This window comes from Amblyomma maculatum, chromosome 7 (genome assembly GCF_055883805.1).
Source record: "Amblyomma maculatum isolate TAMU_Amacu chromosome 7, ASM5588380v1, whole genome shotgun sequence".
Classification (NCBI taxonomy): Eukaryota; Metazoa; Arthropoda; class Arachnida; order Ixodida; family Ixodidae; genus Amblyomma; species Amblyomma maculatum.
In genome coordinates this window covers 137,852,057-137,866,691 of record NC_139350.1, presented here as the reverse complement: position 1 = coordinate 137,866,691, position 14,635 = coordinate 137,852,057, and the positions used below count along the sequence as shown (strand labels likewise).

General features: G+C 46.6%; 1 long non-coding RNA gene and 1 pseudogene across 1 annotated transcript; one reads left to right on the top strand and one right to left on the bottom strand.

The window, feature by feature from the left end:
• Window positions 1–330: 330 nt before the first annotated feature.
• Window positions 331–1,107, top strand: LOC146184844 (uncharacterized). Its single transcript, XR_014708599.1, has 3 exons — window positions 331–466; window positions 729–934; window positions 1,084–1,107. It is a non-coding gene; the product is annotated as an uncharacterized LOC146184844 (long non-coding RNA).
• A 1,676-nt stretch (window positions 1,108–2,783) lies between these two features.
• LOC146184843 (uncharacterized) lies at window positions 2,784–3,463 on the bottom strand (annotated as a pseudogene).
• Window positions 3,464–14,635: the final 11,172 nt, after the last annotated feature.

Below are 14,635 nucleotides of genomic sequence, written 5' to 3'. Positions count from 1 at the left end.
CATGCACAGACTTGCCCCAGCAGTGGAGAGTACCTCGGGGCAAAGCAATAAAAGGGGTCTCAGTTCAGTCGGTAGACTGGCGTAAAGTGAAGGAGGGTGGAGGCGGCACACCGAGAATGGCACTGCCAAAGGAGCGTCGTGTGCACCGTAGAACTCGCCCCAGCAGGAGGACGCAAAAAGGCGACTGGCGTTGGACCTTCTCGCTTGCGACCCAGACAATGAGTTCGCCAAAGGCCTCCTGCTAACAGAGGAAGGGGAGTCGAGACAGTCCAGGTTCGGGGCCGTTTCCACGCTATCACCACAGAGCTACCAGATGTCACTGATACCTCACGGATTTGAAGTCCTCATATCCGGGGTGGAAAATGCTCCAGCAACTTCGGCAGAAGACATCCCACCCTGGAAATGCTTTGAGGGGTTAAATGCATGGATTCCTTCAGCACACCTCAACGGAAACAGTATTGTGCAGGTCAGTGAGTGCTAAATGATACATTGCTTAAATGGTGTTCTTTAGTGCAGTGACCGTAATGTTCAGAACACTTGCTAGCCAGTGTTTTATTTTGCAAGGTGGCGATGCAAGAGGATGTGTCATTATTCACTTAGTGTTTGTGTTGCAGGTGAATGTGAGGTATCACTTCTAGAGCATTAGCGATCACCTACTTACTCCATTTTACGCCAACAGTAGGAACAAAGATGTGTTGCTGTTACATGAGTGGCCTTTCACAATGCAGGAGATACGTGTGACGACAGAGGCAGCAAAAGCACTGGAAAAGGATACTCGGCAGCAAGCAAAAAGTGCAACATGGCAGAAAGAGTGGAAACTCCGACTAACATCATCTAAATTTGGCCAAGAATTGAAACGGAAGTCAGCATGGACGACCAAGGGTCTTCAGGGCATTACAGCAGCTAGAGACCTTTCCAGGGTCCCTGCGGTGAAGTGAGTAACCTTTTCTTTCGGCTGTCATGAACTCGACTATAATACTGATGACATGTGTACTATGTAATATAATATTCACATGCATGACGGTAAAAAGGGCCTGAGAAGCAAATCTGTTTTCAGTACTTCTAAGTTGTGATTCTTTTCAGCTACGGAGTCAAAATGGAAGCTGTAGTTGCTCAGCGCTATGAAGATGTCCTGCGAAAAATGGGCCACACTCCTGTCGTCACCAGCTGCGGGCTGCTCATCAATCCAGGCTTCCCATGGTTGGGCGCCTCACCTGACAGGATTATGTACGATTCTGTAGAAGGCTCCTATGGAGCTGTTGAAATCAAGGGCCCATATAGCCTGCGGGACCACAAGGCAAATGAAATTTTGGCAGCTGATTTTTGTAGCACTTTAACAATGTGCCACATCTGAAGAGAGACCACGATTATTTTCATCAGCTTTCTGGACAGATGGCCATTTCCCAGTTAGCTTGGGGAGACTTTGTGGTATTTGGCACAGACTTCATTCTTATTGAAAGAATAAGGTTTGAGCCAAGTGAGTGGGAGAATGTCATGCGTGTACTAGACGAATTTTACTTTAGTACACTGCTGCCATACCTCTCTGGCGACATAGTCTAAGATGAATGGAGCTAACAAATTTGTGTGTAAATATCTAGAAAAAGCAGGTGGGCTCTCCATGTGAGAAAATGGATACAGTCGATGTTTTCTACCAGTACCAATTAGGCTTTGCAAATAGTGAAAAACCTGAAAAATTGAATATGCAGGGGTAGAAGTGCTGCTCCATTTGCTCCAAAATGCAATATTGCTCCAAAACTGCTCCAAACCTTAATGTTTTGCCATCAAATTTAGCAGAACCTGATTTTACCGCTCAGTGGACCTAGGAAACGTTTCTCTCTGCAATGAGCTACATGAAGTTTTCTAGTGATTCTGCTGTGCAAACAACTGCATACTTCACCATCGAGCCTCTTTCTTGAGAACAAATGTGCCAAACCTACACGAGGCAAAAGTACGCTTGAAGCATTACAGGGCGATGCCACGAAGGTGCATTTCTCAAGAGTGTTGGAAAGCCATACAAGGTATATCATTATTGTGTTGAACTTAAAGCCTCAGCATCGCTAAAGCAAAAAAAAAAGAGGCACTGGCAGAAGCTTACGAAGTTAATAATCTGATGAGCAGAAAAGACTCCCCATAAGTGCGGTCAATCCTTTCAGGGAGCACTGACCAGTGCTCAGGAATTTATCGACACAAAGCATTCCATTTGCTAGTGTTGTTCCAAATTGTTGCTCATGTCAGCTGTGATATTTTAAGCATCTGTACATGTTTTGGTTGTTTGTCTTGCCTTGTCAGAGATGCATGCACAGTCAAGCCGAGGAGAGAACTTTGAAAAAAAAAAAAGAAGAATCAGAATGGATTTTTTATATGTCCGGAATAGATATTTGCAATTATTATAAACGGTAAATTCTAAAAAGATGCTCCGAAACATAATTAGCATGCTCCAAAATGGCATTACTGCTCCCTGAGCTGCTCCACAATGCTCAAGCCGGCTTCCACCCCTGAATACAGCAAGCTATTGTAGGTGCTATGAGAGCGATTGAAAGAGCAGCATATGTTAAGAATGAATTGTTTTCATTTTCAAGCTGAAATAATGAGGGGAAATGCACTTTGCACAGGATGTATTGTACGGACAAGACAGAACGTCCATTCATTAAACAATTTGTTGGGCAAGTGGTTTGGAAAAATTGTTTCTTGCCCATATGAAAACTGAGCTGTTCAGGAAGTTACTGCCACACCGCAGTAACTTGCGCATGTCAGCAAGTTTGCACAATACTTGAAATCTCTTATCACTCTACGTCCTTTAGGAGTGGTGGCTGAAAGTTTGTGAGGATTGCACACACCGTCCACATTTGACTCACTAAGGGCACCAAAGTGATTGGAATGGAACGGTCGAATATATGGTAGCCTTTGATTTTTCTTATCCTGCGCTCCACATGAATCCTGATGGCAGCAATTTCTTGCGTTTCTTCCACTTGTGTAGCAGTGAACTGCCCACATGTGAAAAAGGGTAGGATGTTGAGCTTGATCTTCTTGCTCTCCAGCAGGTCTGCTATTTTTGAACCCTTTATCGGCCATTACCGAGTCATCTGGATCAAATGGCAGGTTCAAAAATCCGCTCTGTATCACACATTCCCTATCGGAAGTGCTTCCTGCATACAGTTCGGAAACAAATGTCAGTATTCCGTGAGGGGAAATTCCTACAAGTCCTTTCAGTGTGTGAGTTGGCTTACAGGCAGAGTAAACTTGTGACTGTGTCACAAAAGATGTAGGCACGTCACATCGTATTTCCGTTGCATCTAAAATGACGCGTGTCGATGAGTACCTTTCTTTGAAGGCTGGAGGCATGGAAGCATCAATTGCTTGCCGCGACAGCCACAGTGTCATCTCTGTCAGCTGCAAAAACATATAATCAATCCAAGTGGAGAAAATTCTTGACGCTGTGCTGACAGAGATGTGAAACAGATGACCGAGGTGCTTATGGAAAAGGCCTACTTAGGTGCTTATGGAAAAGGCCAAGTTTCACAAGTAGCAGAAAGAGTTGGTTTTCAATACTGATTTTGTGCCCTCAGCTTTTTCTTTCGCAGCGTATGATGTTCTCTCCATATTCCCCAACATCCAGGAAGTTCAGGAGAGAGAGAAAATGATTATAGTTTCGAAGGCCTGTGTAAAACTCTACGTCGTCATTATTGTGCTTGAACTGTTCAATACCAAATGGAGGCGACTCTTCCAGCTTTTCAATGTTTTTCTGTGTGTGAACCAGTTCTCTGCGAAGAAGGTTTAACTCATTGTTCTTAGATATTAATTGCAATTTCAGGTCCTGTACTTCTGCTCTGGCTTCTGATTCTTTTGCTTTGCATGATTCCAGTTGTTCTTTCAAGAGTGCAATGGTTTTACTGCATGTGCAAACACTCTTCGACACTGTTTTCCCTGGAGATTCCTGCTGGCTGTTGGCAATGTGACTCAAGTTTTCATCTTCTGCAGGGAACAGATCAGTTCCTCCAGTAACTACCTGATTAATCTGCATGTCAGCTGAGTCTTTATCTGACGAGCTCTTCACATTCGGATGCATTTTTTGTGTAGGCTGTAAATCCACGACACTCCGCTTAGTTTTCTGTGCTCGCACACTCCGCAGTGGTGCCCTTTTGGCTGGTGGCTTCCTTGCAGCCTTTGTCTGTTTGAATGGAAAGACTGATGGCACAGAGGCCTTGTGCAAATGCCGGTGACCATTTGCAACATTAGCAACAAAGTCGCTCTCAACAAAATGGAGAGAGCACACCTTTGTCGCTTTCGACACTGTAAAAAGTGGCCCTTCGTCCCTCTTGATGGCCACAATCCATTTCCCGTAGGTGTCTGCCTCTTTTGGAAATCTGTGGTAGGAGACCTGAAAATAAAACATTACTTTTATGTGCGTTGTCATGACTCGCAGCTGTCGATTGCACAGACATCCCTCCCCTCTGTTTTTTTTTCCTTGGCCAGGTTTTGAGATCCTATATGTCATGAGAGACAGAACGGGAAAAGAATGATCAATACTAACAGCTTAACTGTGTCATGCATACAGCTGTTTCTCTCAGACACTTCCCTCGCTGTTTGCAACATGAAGTTCAACGTCACAGTCAAGAGAATTAATGCACAGGGTGAAGCAGTGGGGCCCAAAGAATATGACAGCATGTGTGTACTTTCCTAGAGTTTCCTTAGAAAGGCAGCATCATATCAGGTATCGAATGCCCTCCTTCCTCCCATGCTTTCTTCACAACCCACCCCTGGCTCTAAACCCCTTCCTAAGTCCTGCGCTGACAGTAAATGCTGGATACACACAAGCATGCAAGGCAAGTCGTTTACTCCAGGGCTTTAAATGTGGGCCATGCAGCTTTGAGTTGCCACTGTTGATAGAAGTAAACAGCAGGTTATATGTCAACTATGCAATGACATTTATGCAGCTCATATGCGAAGTCGTCACTCGAAATGCTTTCACTGGCCGTACGCGTCATAAGAATCTGCGCTTCTGATTTACCCACCGTCGCGCACGTCTAAAAGGCGTCGACAGAAATGCATGGTGAAACGCGCGCATGAGGTTATTTAAGTCTCGGATCAGAGCATCCGTGACTTCTATGAAAACAGATCGGGTACAGAGCAAAGTTATGATCGTAGCTACAACTTCCATGTTGAGTGTTACGTCAACGTGGCTGCGGTGAAGACCAGCTACAACAGATAAGGCTATGTTCTGCTCAAGTATTTAACGGCCCCAACATCGCGCTTCAAACCCACCGTCGCGCACGTCTAATCGGCGTCGACGACAAATGCGTGGTGAAACGCGCGCATGAAGCTAATCTGAGCTCGCATATTCAACATGTGCTCACCTCGCCTGAAAAAGGTCAGAATGCGTAGACTTCACCACTCGAAAACCTCTAGGCAAAAGAAGAGAACACTTACTTTTCGGCCACATTTGTCAAAGCTGCCGTATTGCGTACACAGCGGCACGCAGCAGTTTACTGGCATCACGTCAGGTCATTCGGTGGTAAAAAAACAAACAAACAAACTAATAAACAGATGCACACTGCGACAAGCGAGCGACGCAGACCAAGGAAATCCTGCTGAGTACACTGCGTTCATCTGATCTCTCTCCTGTATTACAGTGGCTAGAATACAGGTACAGTGTACATTATACAGGTACAGGCCACTGTACCTGTATAATGGCAGCCGTAACGAACTTCGTGCAAGTGCGTGTAGATGGCGCTGCTCTAGATCTTGTTTTGAAACTCGTCTATTCGCCGCGAGATCGACCTAGAGGTGGCGCCACCGTCACTCCGGTAGTGTGGATCGGCAGTCGGCGGCGCTCGCAGAAACGCACGCTGCGTAGGTCTGCTCCCGAGTTTACGGCGGGTTTGTTGGCGATGAAAACGTGTCTTCTGCAGTATTTCTGCAATATTGCAGAAACAAAATCCAAGGATTTCGCTAATGCAGCAGAAGAAGAGCGGATTTTAGGAAAACAAAGCACGCAACCACCAGTCTTCTAGATTTACTTTGCACGTTTCTTGCGCTGTACCGCGCTCACGCGCTTAATGCTTGGGCCTGCCTAATGACAGCTTTTTTTTTCTTATCGACTCTTAAACGGTTTGCGCGTGTCTCATGCGAGTGAGACCGGCGCATTTAGTGTCAAGCCCACGCAGATACAAGGTTCGTGATCTGACCTGCAGTAATTTAGATCGAATCGAGGCAGCCTGATTCATTATATCGTACTTGACTCGAGGATTAAGCAGGTTAAATGTAGCATTGGCAGAGCACTGCATGGCGAGTTGCTTTAGACTGAGTGCACATCAACTCTGGCCCAGACAACCACGCACAAGTATTCCCCAAAAATGAGATCACGCCTACACTATACAGGAAACCTCGCCGCACAGGAAAGCTGATTGTTCACGTGTACTACGCTGAGTGGATTGAATTTTCCGAGATGCTTTTTGCGACCACTGTCATAGAATGTGATAGTGTATTAATGCATGCTCCACTAACTGTAAATGATTTCCTGAAACAGAGGAAAGTATAAGGGATTTCTGATGTGTGTGATGTTAATATATAACGGTAAATTAGTAGTGTAATTATTTTGTTTTGCAATGCGAATAAATTTCACCCTGTGAGAGAACGTTTACACACTTGACAGAATTTACAATAATCAGCGATTAATTTTCATTAACGTTAAAGTGCAAGCTACGAATTACTCGCTGCGAAGACATCGTTATAAACTGCGCATGGGCACTGTCATGTTCTGGGAAGCAATTTTACAGGCTGAAAATTTCTTTATCATTAATTATTTAGCAGTGACTAAATCTTATGCGAAGTAAAATATTAGGGTTGCTTCCAAAACAGATGCCGGATATAAAACTATTCCGAAAGAAATGGAGGTCATATTATCATGCGACTATAAAAATGTATTTATTCCCAAACGAAACACTGATATTTAAGCCCGCATGAAGCTGTTTTACTCCCCCTGTCAGAAATGAGGAGTTTTATCGGAAGACAGCACTTGGACGAAAAGGGATTATAATGATTATAATAGGCTACCAGTAAAATACATTGATCTAGGTGTATTATGTAATATTTAGGGTAACAATTAGGTGCAGGGAATATGTTTCCCAAACATTCGAGCATTTATCTCAAGCAAAACGGGCTCACTAAAGCTTTTACGGATGCACAGAAGCCTTCAACAACAAAATAAAAGAAAAGAAATGCATATGGGCCCGGGTTTAACGCATGAAAACGGCATCGGCTATGACGGATGATTGCAGAGGCTGGTTTTGGTGTCGTTTTTCTTTTTTTTTTATTATTAACACCAAACTTACCACGTGGGATTGTTTATTGTGCAGTCAAATCCCACAGCAGTGGAACGCCTTTCGAAACGGTTGTAATTGAATCCCCCGTTCTCGAAATCAGCAGTCGAGCGCCCTTACCATTGAGACACCGCGACAGAGGTTTAAAAGCCAAAAAAGAAAATAAGTACTCACACAACTCTATCGTGCATACAGACGGCATAGCAGGCATACAGTGGTCTGTTCAAACTGCATTCTGCTATATGAATCAGTCTGCGGTGGCATATGTCTTAGTAGCTGCGGTATTTCAAACAGAAACGGAAATATGTGATTTCTGAGCGTTTGCATTAACTTTTATTGACGGCAACGGCCTGTTTTGCTTTTACACGGCGGTAACGACAGTACCACTTCGTTTGAGACATTGCATGTCAAAGGATCTCAAGCGCCGAAGACCGCGATGGATGATGTCCTTATCCAAGCATGACATGCTCGATACGGACAAGTATATATATATTTTTTATGAAGCATGGGGTTATAGACTGTTAATATTTATTTTGCAAGAGGCATATAGGTAAGCAAAAGCTCACAGGAACTGCGAAACAAACAAAAACACTCCTGTACACGCTGCATGCGCGCGCGTAAATCACTGCGGGCTGGCACGCGACGCGAAAACGCAACCACATTGAGTAGGTTTCGCCGCTTAGCCGCAAGGTGACGACTCTGCTCGATCTCGAGGCCAATATAGTGCCGCCCGACGTTTGCGATTACGGCCGACAGCGCAGCGACTGCGTACTGAAGCCTTGTCTTGCCTGCAGTATCGTTTGAACGGCTTGTTGCTGAGCAGAACGTCAAAAATGCGCGGCCTTAGCTATGAATGTACACGAGTGTGCAACGCTTGCAGCACGGGATGCCGCGAGCAGGCTGAGGTACGTTAAACAGTTACCGCGGAGGTGTGGCGCGCGAGCGCGGCGAACGACAGCGCCGTGCGTGACCGTCCCTAGTCGTCTCTAGGCCTAAATTGTGTCGCTTCGAAGCCGCGGCGGTCGATGCTTTGGAACATGATCAACGCTGTCGTAAATCGTCTACTTATGAAACTGCCTTATAGTGAATCCTATCCTGCCATAGTAAAATAATTATAGGATCAACTCTGCCGACGCATTAATCGCAGAGCTAGTAGTGAGCAGATCGGATCAGCCGAAATGCACCAGCGGCAGCTGGCTTGAGCAGAAACTTGCTTGTATCACGGCTATCGCTCTTACCAGCAATTTGCTGCTGGTCAGCGATCCTCACGAGGGCTTCATACTTGATATTCGGCTCAGTATTCCAGACGCCAACAAATTTTGGCACGCCTTATTTCGGACATCGGTGCTGACGATCCGCCGTGTCGTTCGCGAACGGTATGCGGGAGGAGGGGCCACAGCGGCGGTGTTTACGGCGGTCGAGGAGGTGCTGCCATCGTGCGGTGCTTGACCGTGCTGTTGACGCCTCGTCGGACTACACTCCGGTACTCCTGAAACCACGTTATATAAATAAGATATTTGTAAATGTAGCTTCGTTCTGCCGATCCCTGCGTCGCTTCGGTTGTTGTACTTAATGGGCAATGGCCACCTAACCGATAAAGACGGCGAGCTGTGTAACAGCCCGCACAGAGTTCGAGCAGCGTTCGCAGCTACCAGAAGTGTGTCCGTGACGTCATGGCTGCAGTGGCCGCAGCGAATGGCAGCTTCTAGCCAGCCTTGCCAGTCAACTCACCCGTGACGTCGCGGTTTAAGGAAATAGTTCCATGCGACACCGCCAAGCGACATTCTCTCTGCCCGCGAATTTCAAAAAACGCTGTTTTTAAAAATAATACATCGCTGGCTTTGTTCCAAGGAGTTATACTTTGCGCTAATGCTCAAAAGGATGTGGTTTACACACTGAACACGTTTATCAGTGGCTGCTTGGGGGCCGTTTCCGTGGACCTTTAATGATTCGGGCGACTGCACTCCTCGGCTGTGCGCAGTTTCCGCGCGAGCGCGTGTTTTAATCAGGAACCGTTTTTCGATCGAAAGTGCATGGCTTCCAAAGTAGTGTGTTGTTTCGACCACTAGTACTAAACTTTGCTTGCATCGCGAGAGTGATTGTGACACGCATTCAGTTTTTCGCATAGCCAAAAAAGTTAACCAACAAAGTTAGCTTGTAGAAAACGCCTAAAGTCTCCTCAAGGTACAGTCGAGCGCGATTTGAAGGTTATCACGCGAGCATCGACCGGGAACATGAACAGCGCCATGGCCCAGAATTCTCAGCCGAGGCGAGGGAGGTATCAAGTAAGCTTCCCTCACTCTTTTTGCTGTTCCTTCAGCAGCCGTCACTCCCTGCTGGGACATCACTTCCTTTTTTTATTTTTGGTTCTGCGAACAGGCAGTAATTGTTGTGCGCATGACGTATTCTTCGGTATTATCTGAAATTAGACACTTTATCGCAACAAATGGAAAGCTTAAAATAGAAAGAAAGGGTGGTGAGTTTGTCGCGGGAGTGATGGCTGTTGTATGGAACAGCGAGCGAGAGAGAGAAGATTGCGAAATCATGATTTTTCCTTTTCCAAACCTGGCCGCCAGGTGCCTGGAGTGCTGGGCTGGTCGACACTCGCGCGATAACCTTCAAATCGCGCACGACTGTACGTTTGACTTCACCGCCCTCCTACACGCTGCTCACTGTCGGTATTCGCGATAGACAGTGCCAACGTTTTGAAATTCACCTCATGTTTCATTATACATCACCTGCTTCTTGCATTCCAATTAAGAAAAGCATTCGCAATAATATAGGTTAATCTTTAACGTATTCGAAAGATAGGAAAAACGTAAGCTCCATAATTTACCGCGTGCACATGCCCGTCGCCGAGTGTCGATACAGGTAATAACCGAAAAGGACAGCACGCCCTTGACGCGCCCGAATCAAGCATGGCAACCTTCTTCCAGCGAGCCTGCATATAGATAATGGGTAAGTCATAATATTATGATTATGATGTTTCACTGATAACGATAAGCGGCGCGGCGAATTACGTTGCTCAGCCTGCTATGTTTGAAAGGAGCAAGCGCAGGGCACTGCTGCATGGCTTCGTCCCGGCATTTCATTGTCTGTTGCTTTTGCGGTTTCCGCGCTGTGTATGTACATTCACTGACTGCCGTCGAGCAAACTCGGAAAAAACTTAGGTGAGCGAAGAACACGGGATATCGAGCACAGCGTCTTCGGTTGAAGTCTTTAACTTGCTTGCTTTAACTTTTGTTCAAATAGAGGCCAGCTGTGAAATGCACATGTCAAGGGTGCATTTTACGTTTTGCCTCCATTCGAATGTGGCCACCACGTTGGAGTTCAACCATCGTTCCTGCTCACGGCTGCCGAGTCCCCAAACCGCTGAGCCACCGCGAAGGCTTCGTACTTTCTGTTCGTCACAATCACAGCATCTTTCCTATGTCTCTTTGTAAAGTGTACCATTTGTACTGGAAATAGGAGAGGCCCATTTTCAACACTGTCAACCTCCTCGATGGCAATGGGTTCAAATTTTCATCGCAGGTGCATTCATGCAGTGGAAAAAGGAAGATGATCGCGGTAATTTGAGTAGCACGCGCTGCAATCAGGACGTGGCTCGCGTAGGGGCAGAAGCGGCGATGACGCAGCTCGCAGCGTACTTATCGAGCGAGAAGACGAGCTTAATTCTGAAGCTACCAGGGTTTACTTAATCCAGTCTCACCTCACATCCAGGTTTCTGTTCAGAAAGGCATCATAACCAAGTGCCCGGCCGTCCCTCTCGGGTTCAGCTACGTGGATATCGCTGAAGAGGTGGCCAACGCCTACCGCAACGGGTCCGCACTCATTTCCGCCTATTCAGGCCTGGGAGCTTCCTGGGGAGGTCGGAGCATGGTTTCTCGGCCACGGGGACCTAGATCCATTCGTCGCACTCGGCGCGACGTGGTCGTCTTGGAAGAAATGGCGAAACCGCCATGTCCAGCTTCTGTGGAGGGAGCCCGAGCCGATACTCGACTGTCAGCGCCTCTGCGCGCACTCGGTGCACAGGATCAGCATGGAATACTATCAGCAGAGCAAGTAAGCTTAGAATGTAAACTAGCTACTAGAGTAGCGGGGCCTGTTTGCGTTTGTAGAGGAGACGTAGTCTTAGGGGCGGTAAATACATGCTCTAGCAATTCAGATTCTGATGACTAATAAGGTTACTGGTGGGGCGGTAGCATTTGATTTCCGGGGAAGTGATGCGGAAACAATTATTTTGGGTGGGATAATAAGCTTCGGATTTATTTCCAGGAGAGGATAATATTAACGCCTTCCGTCCGCGGCTGCACTTGTGGATCTTCGCTGGCGTTCATGCGCTTTGTCGCACGGTTAATCACCAATCCGTAATTTCGTGCCTGCGTTATCTATCAAATATTTGTTAGTCATAAGCTACGATATTATGTGAAAGACCACCCTGCGTAGACACAAAGTACCCCTTAACAGAGCTGTTCGAACTTTACCTGCTTGGTCTAGGGGCAGCACGGAAGACTAGGAATTCAAGGGTCCTCGAGTATTCGACATCGTTCACCTTCCTATGCGAATTAACCAGCCCGAGTTCTCATCTCCTGCTCAATGTGCTGATGTTGCACAATGCTAAGACTAATGAGTTCCCGGCCAGGTCAGTTGCCAGTGGCCAGCTCCCATAGCTACATCATGCCTATGGTTTTTATTTCACAATGCCGACGACGACGCGAAGACGCCAACACTGCACTTTCTGAAAAATTCTGTTTTGTCCCTATCCTGCTAAAATGCAGACACGTGATTTTGTCCACGTTTCTTATTGCTACATCAGCGCCTAAGCTTGTTTATATATTTCAGAGGATACTAATACCTGTCCCAGGAAGCTGCAAACAGTTTTCGCGTAACCGGTATGCATTCATGAATTACAGGCGACGCTCCTCGCAGAACTCTACGCACTGATCGAATGGCTCTGGCCACCCGTGGTTGGTACCACGCGGAAGTAGGCGGCTGAAACACTCTTCGCATTACAGATACATGAGACGTATTGAGCGGCACCTGCACATAGAACTTAGCAGTTATAGGTCGGTAACCTCATCTATAAGCGTGCTGAAAGGGCCCTTCTTTGCAATCGCAGATCTCTCGAAAAAAAAAATTGTTTAGCGTTCGTTTTTGTTGCTGCCCGCGCCTTATCACGCTGTCGCGACAGCACCGCAGTGCAGTATGAAATAGGCTTGGCCCGGTTAATAAATAACCTTAAAGGGGCCCAAAACAGCCTTAGCGATACAGTTTCCCTATGCCTAGTATGTGAAAGAATGTCGATGTAAGATAACCTTCCCGCAAAAATTTTTTAAATCCGGCATTTGGAAGCAGAGTTATTTGCAATCAAATATTGAATATCTGCGCCTTCGCGGCTTTCCTCCTCTTTGCAACTTTTTAGCGCGCGCAAAGGCTGACCCTCCTCCAAGGCCTCGCCCACTGACACGTCACAGCTGACGCATCTGCGCTTTTACTTTTTTTGCTTAGCGCCGCACGCCGCAACTTCCGTTTTGGCGCGCTTGCTTGCCGACGCGCCGCCGGGGGCCTCTTGTCGTATGCTTCATCGTCATCGCCCTTTGGCACGAACTCGCGAAAGTTTTGTTGCCACGCTATACATCCCTAGCGTTGACCTCACCTTCGATTTTGTGTTACGTCGTGTGCGCGACGGGTGCAGAACAGTTCTGGGCTAGACTGGTCACTCTCTTGAGTTCGCGAAGGCAGTTGTCGAAGCGCTGAATTGTTGTTGACGGGACATGAGCGCGAGGTTGTTAGTGTGCAGTCCCTGGCTGCGAAGGTATTGCTAGTGACGGCAGGAAAAACATTCTGCATCAAGTGCTTCAAAACGCCAACCTCCGGAAACAGTGGCTACAGATCATTGGATAGTCAGCATCAGTGAAGAAAGCGTTTATCTACGTTTGCTTTACCCGGATATGTTGTTCGCGATTTGGGGATCCCAACAAGACTGAGTCTGCATGAAGGAGCGGTACCAACGCTGTTTCTTCCAACCCTGTCGGTAAGTGTAAAATGAAAAGATTGTGATAATATTAGCTTTAGACGCGTTATCACAGTACAGAGTAGATTGTTTTTTTTTTTTTTTTTTTTTTTTTAACTCAGGCGATCTTGCTCGGCGTTGTGGCATGCATATAGCAAGATTTGTCATGATCACTGTGAACTACACTGCTCAAAATAAACCAGTGGCGAGCTTACGATGGGAGTTTATTATTTTTTAATGTAATGCTAGTCGACCCCACGCACCAATTGCACAAATATAAGCCGTATACTATCATCGTCGGGGTTTAGCAGCGGATTCTTCAACGGCGTGTACTTGTGGGGGTCGAGTCCCATCTCGGTACTCATTCGCCGAAGTCGCTTTTCAAGCTCGGGGTCCATAATATCCGTACCGCAGCAAGGGCATGAGATGTTAGCGAAAGACTAGAAATTCAGAATCGAGATCGCAGAGAGCGGTCTTCCGGGCGTTGCGGAGGGAAACTCTGTCGTGCACCTTGCCCGAACCTTGAAACCTCCGTGTTTAGGTTCCTCTTGCTTTTGACTATATGATGCCCCTTCGTGAAAGATAACGATCGATTGTAAAGAAAAAAAAAGGAAGGGGATGAGGAGAAGGGGACTGCGTAGTTGTGCGCTGTGGTGTAGTTTGTCAGCCGCGGTTCGGCGTCAGCTGACTGCAACGGCGAACACGCGCGCCGACAGGAAGTAAACAAACTCTGTTCGGTGCCCGATTATTATCGCAGCATGACTCCCGCCCTGTTGCTTTTTTTTTCTTTTTCTTTTTTTAACGCCGTGTAGTGTTTGTACAGAGCGCACCCTGAAATGTCGCGCGGATGGAGCCGCGTCCAAGTTTACCAACCGAGGCGGCCAGGAATTATACCCGTGTTACACGGACAATTTCAACTGCCGTTCAGTTAGATCACAGTTCAGCGTTCCAACTGACGTTGAACTGAACGGCAGTCGACTGTAGTTACACGGAACATATCGCGAACCTCAGTTGACCCCCAGAATCACGTGATCCTCCACATGCAAGCAATTCTTACTAAAAAAAGTGCTTTATTTTTCATATATAAATTACTTTGTACAACATTTGCACACTTTATATTATTAAATTGCACATTTTGCACGAGTTTTCTTTTTCGAGTATGGAACAAATGAACTCGACACAAAGCCAAGTCAATCCATTTCAGGTGCGTCTGGCTTCGCTGCTTAATCGTCGTTTTTTGGTGCCGCTTCGCGCGCTTGTGTTTTGACACTCGTTTGAGTATTTAAAGTTGCAGGCTGGGACT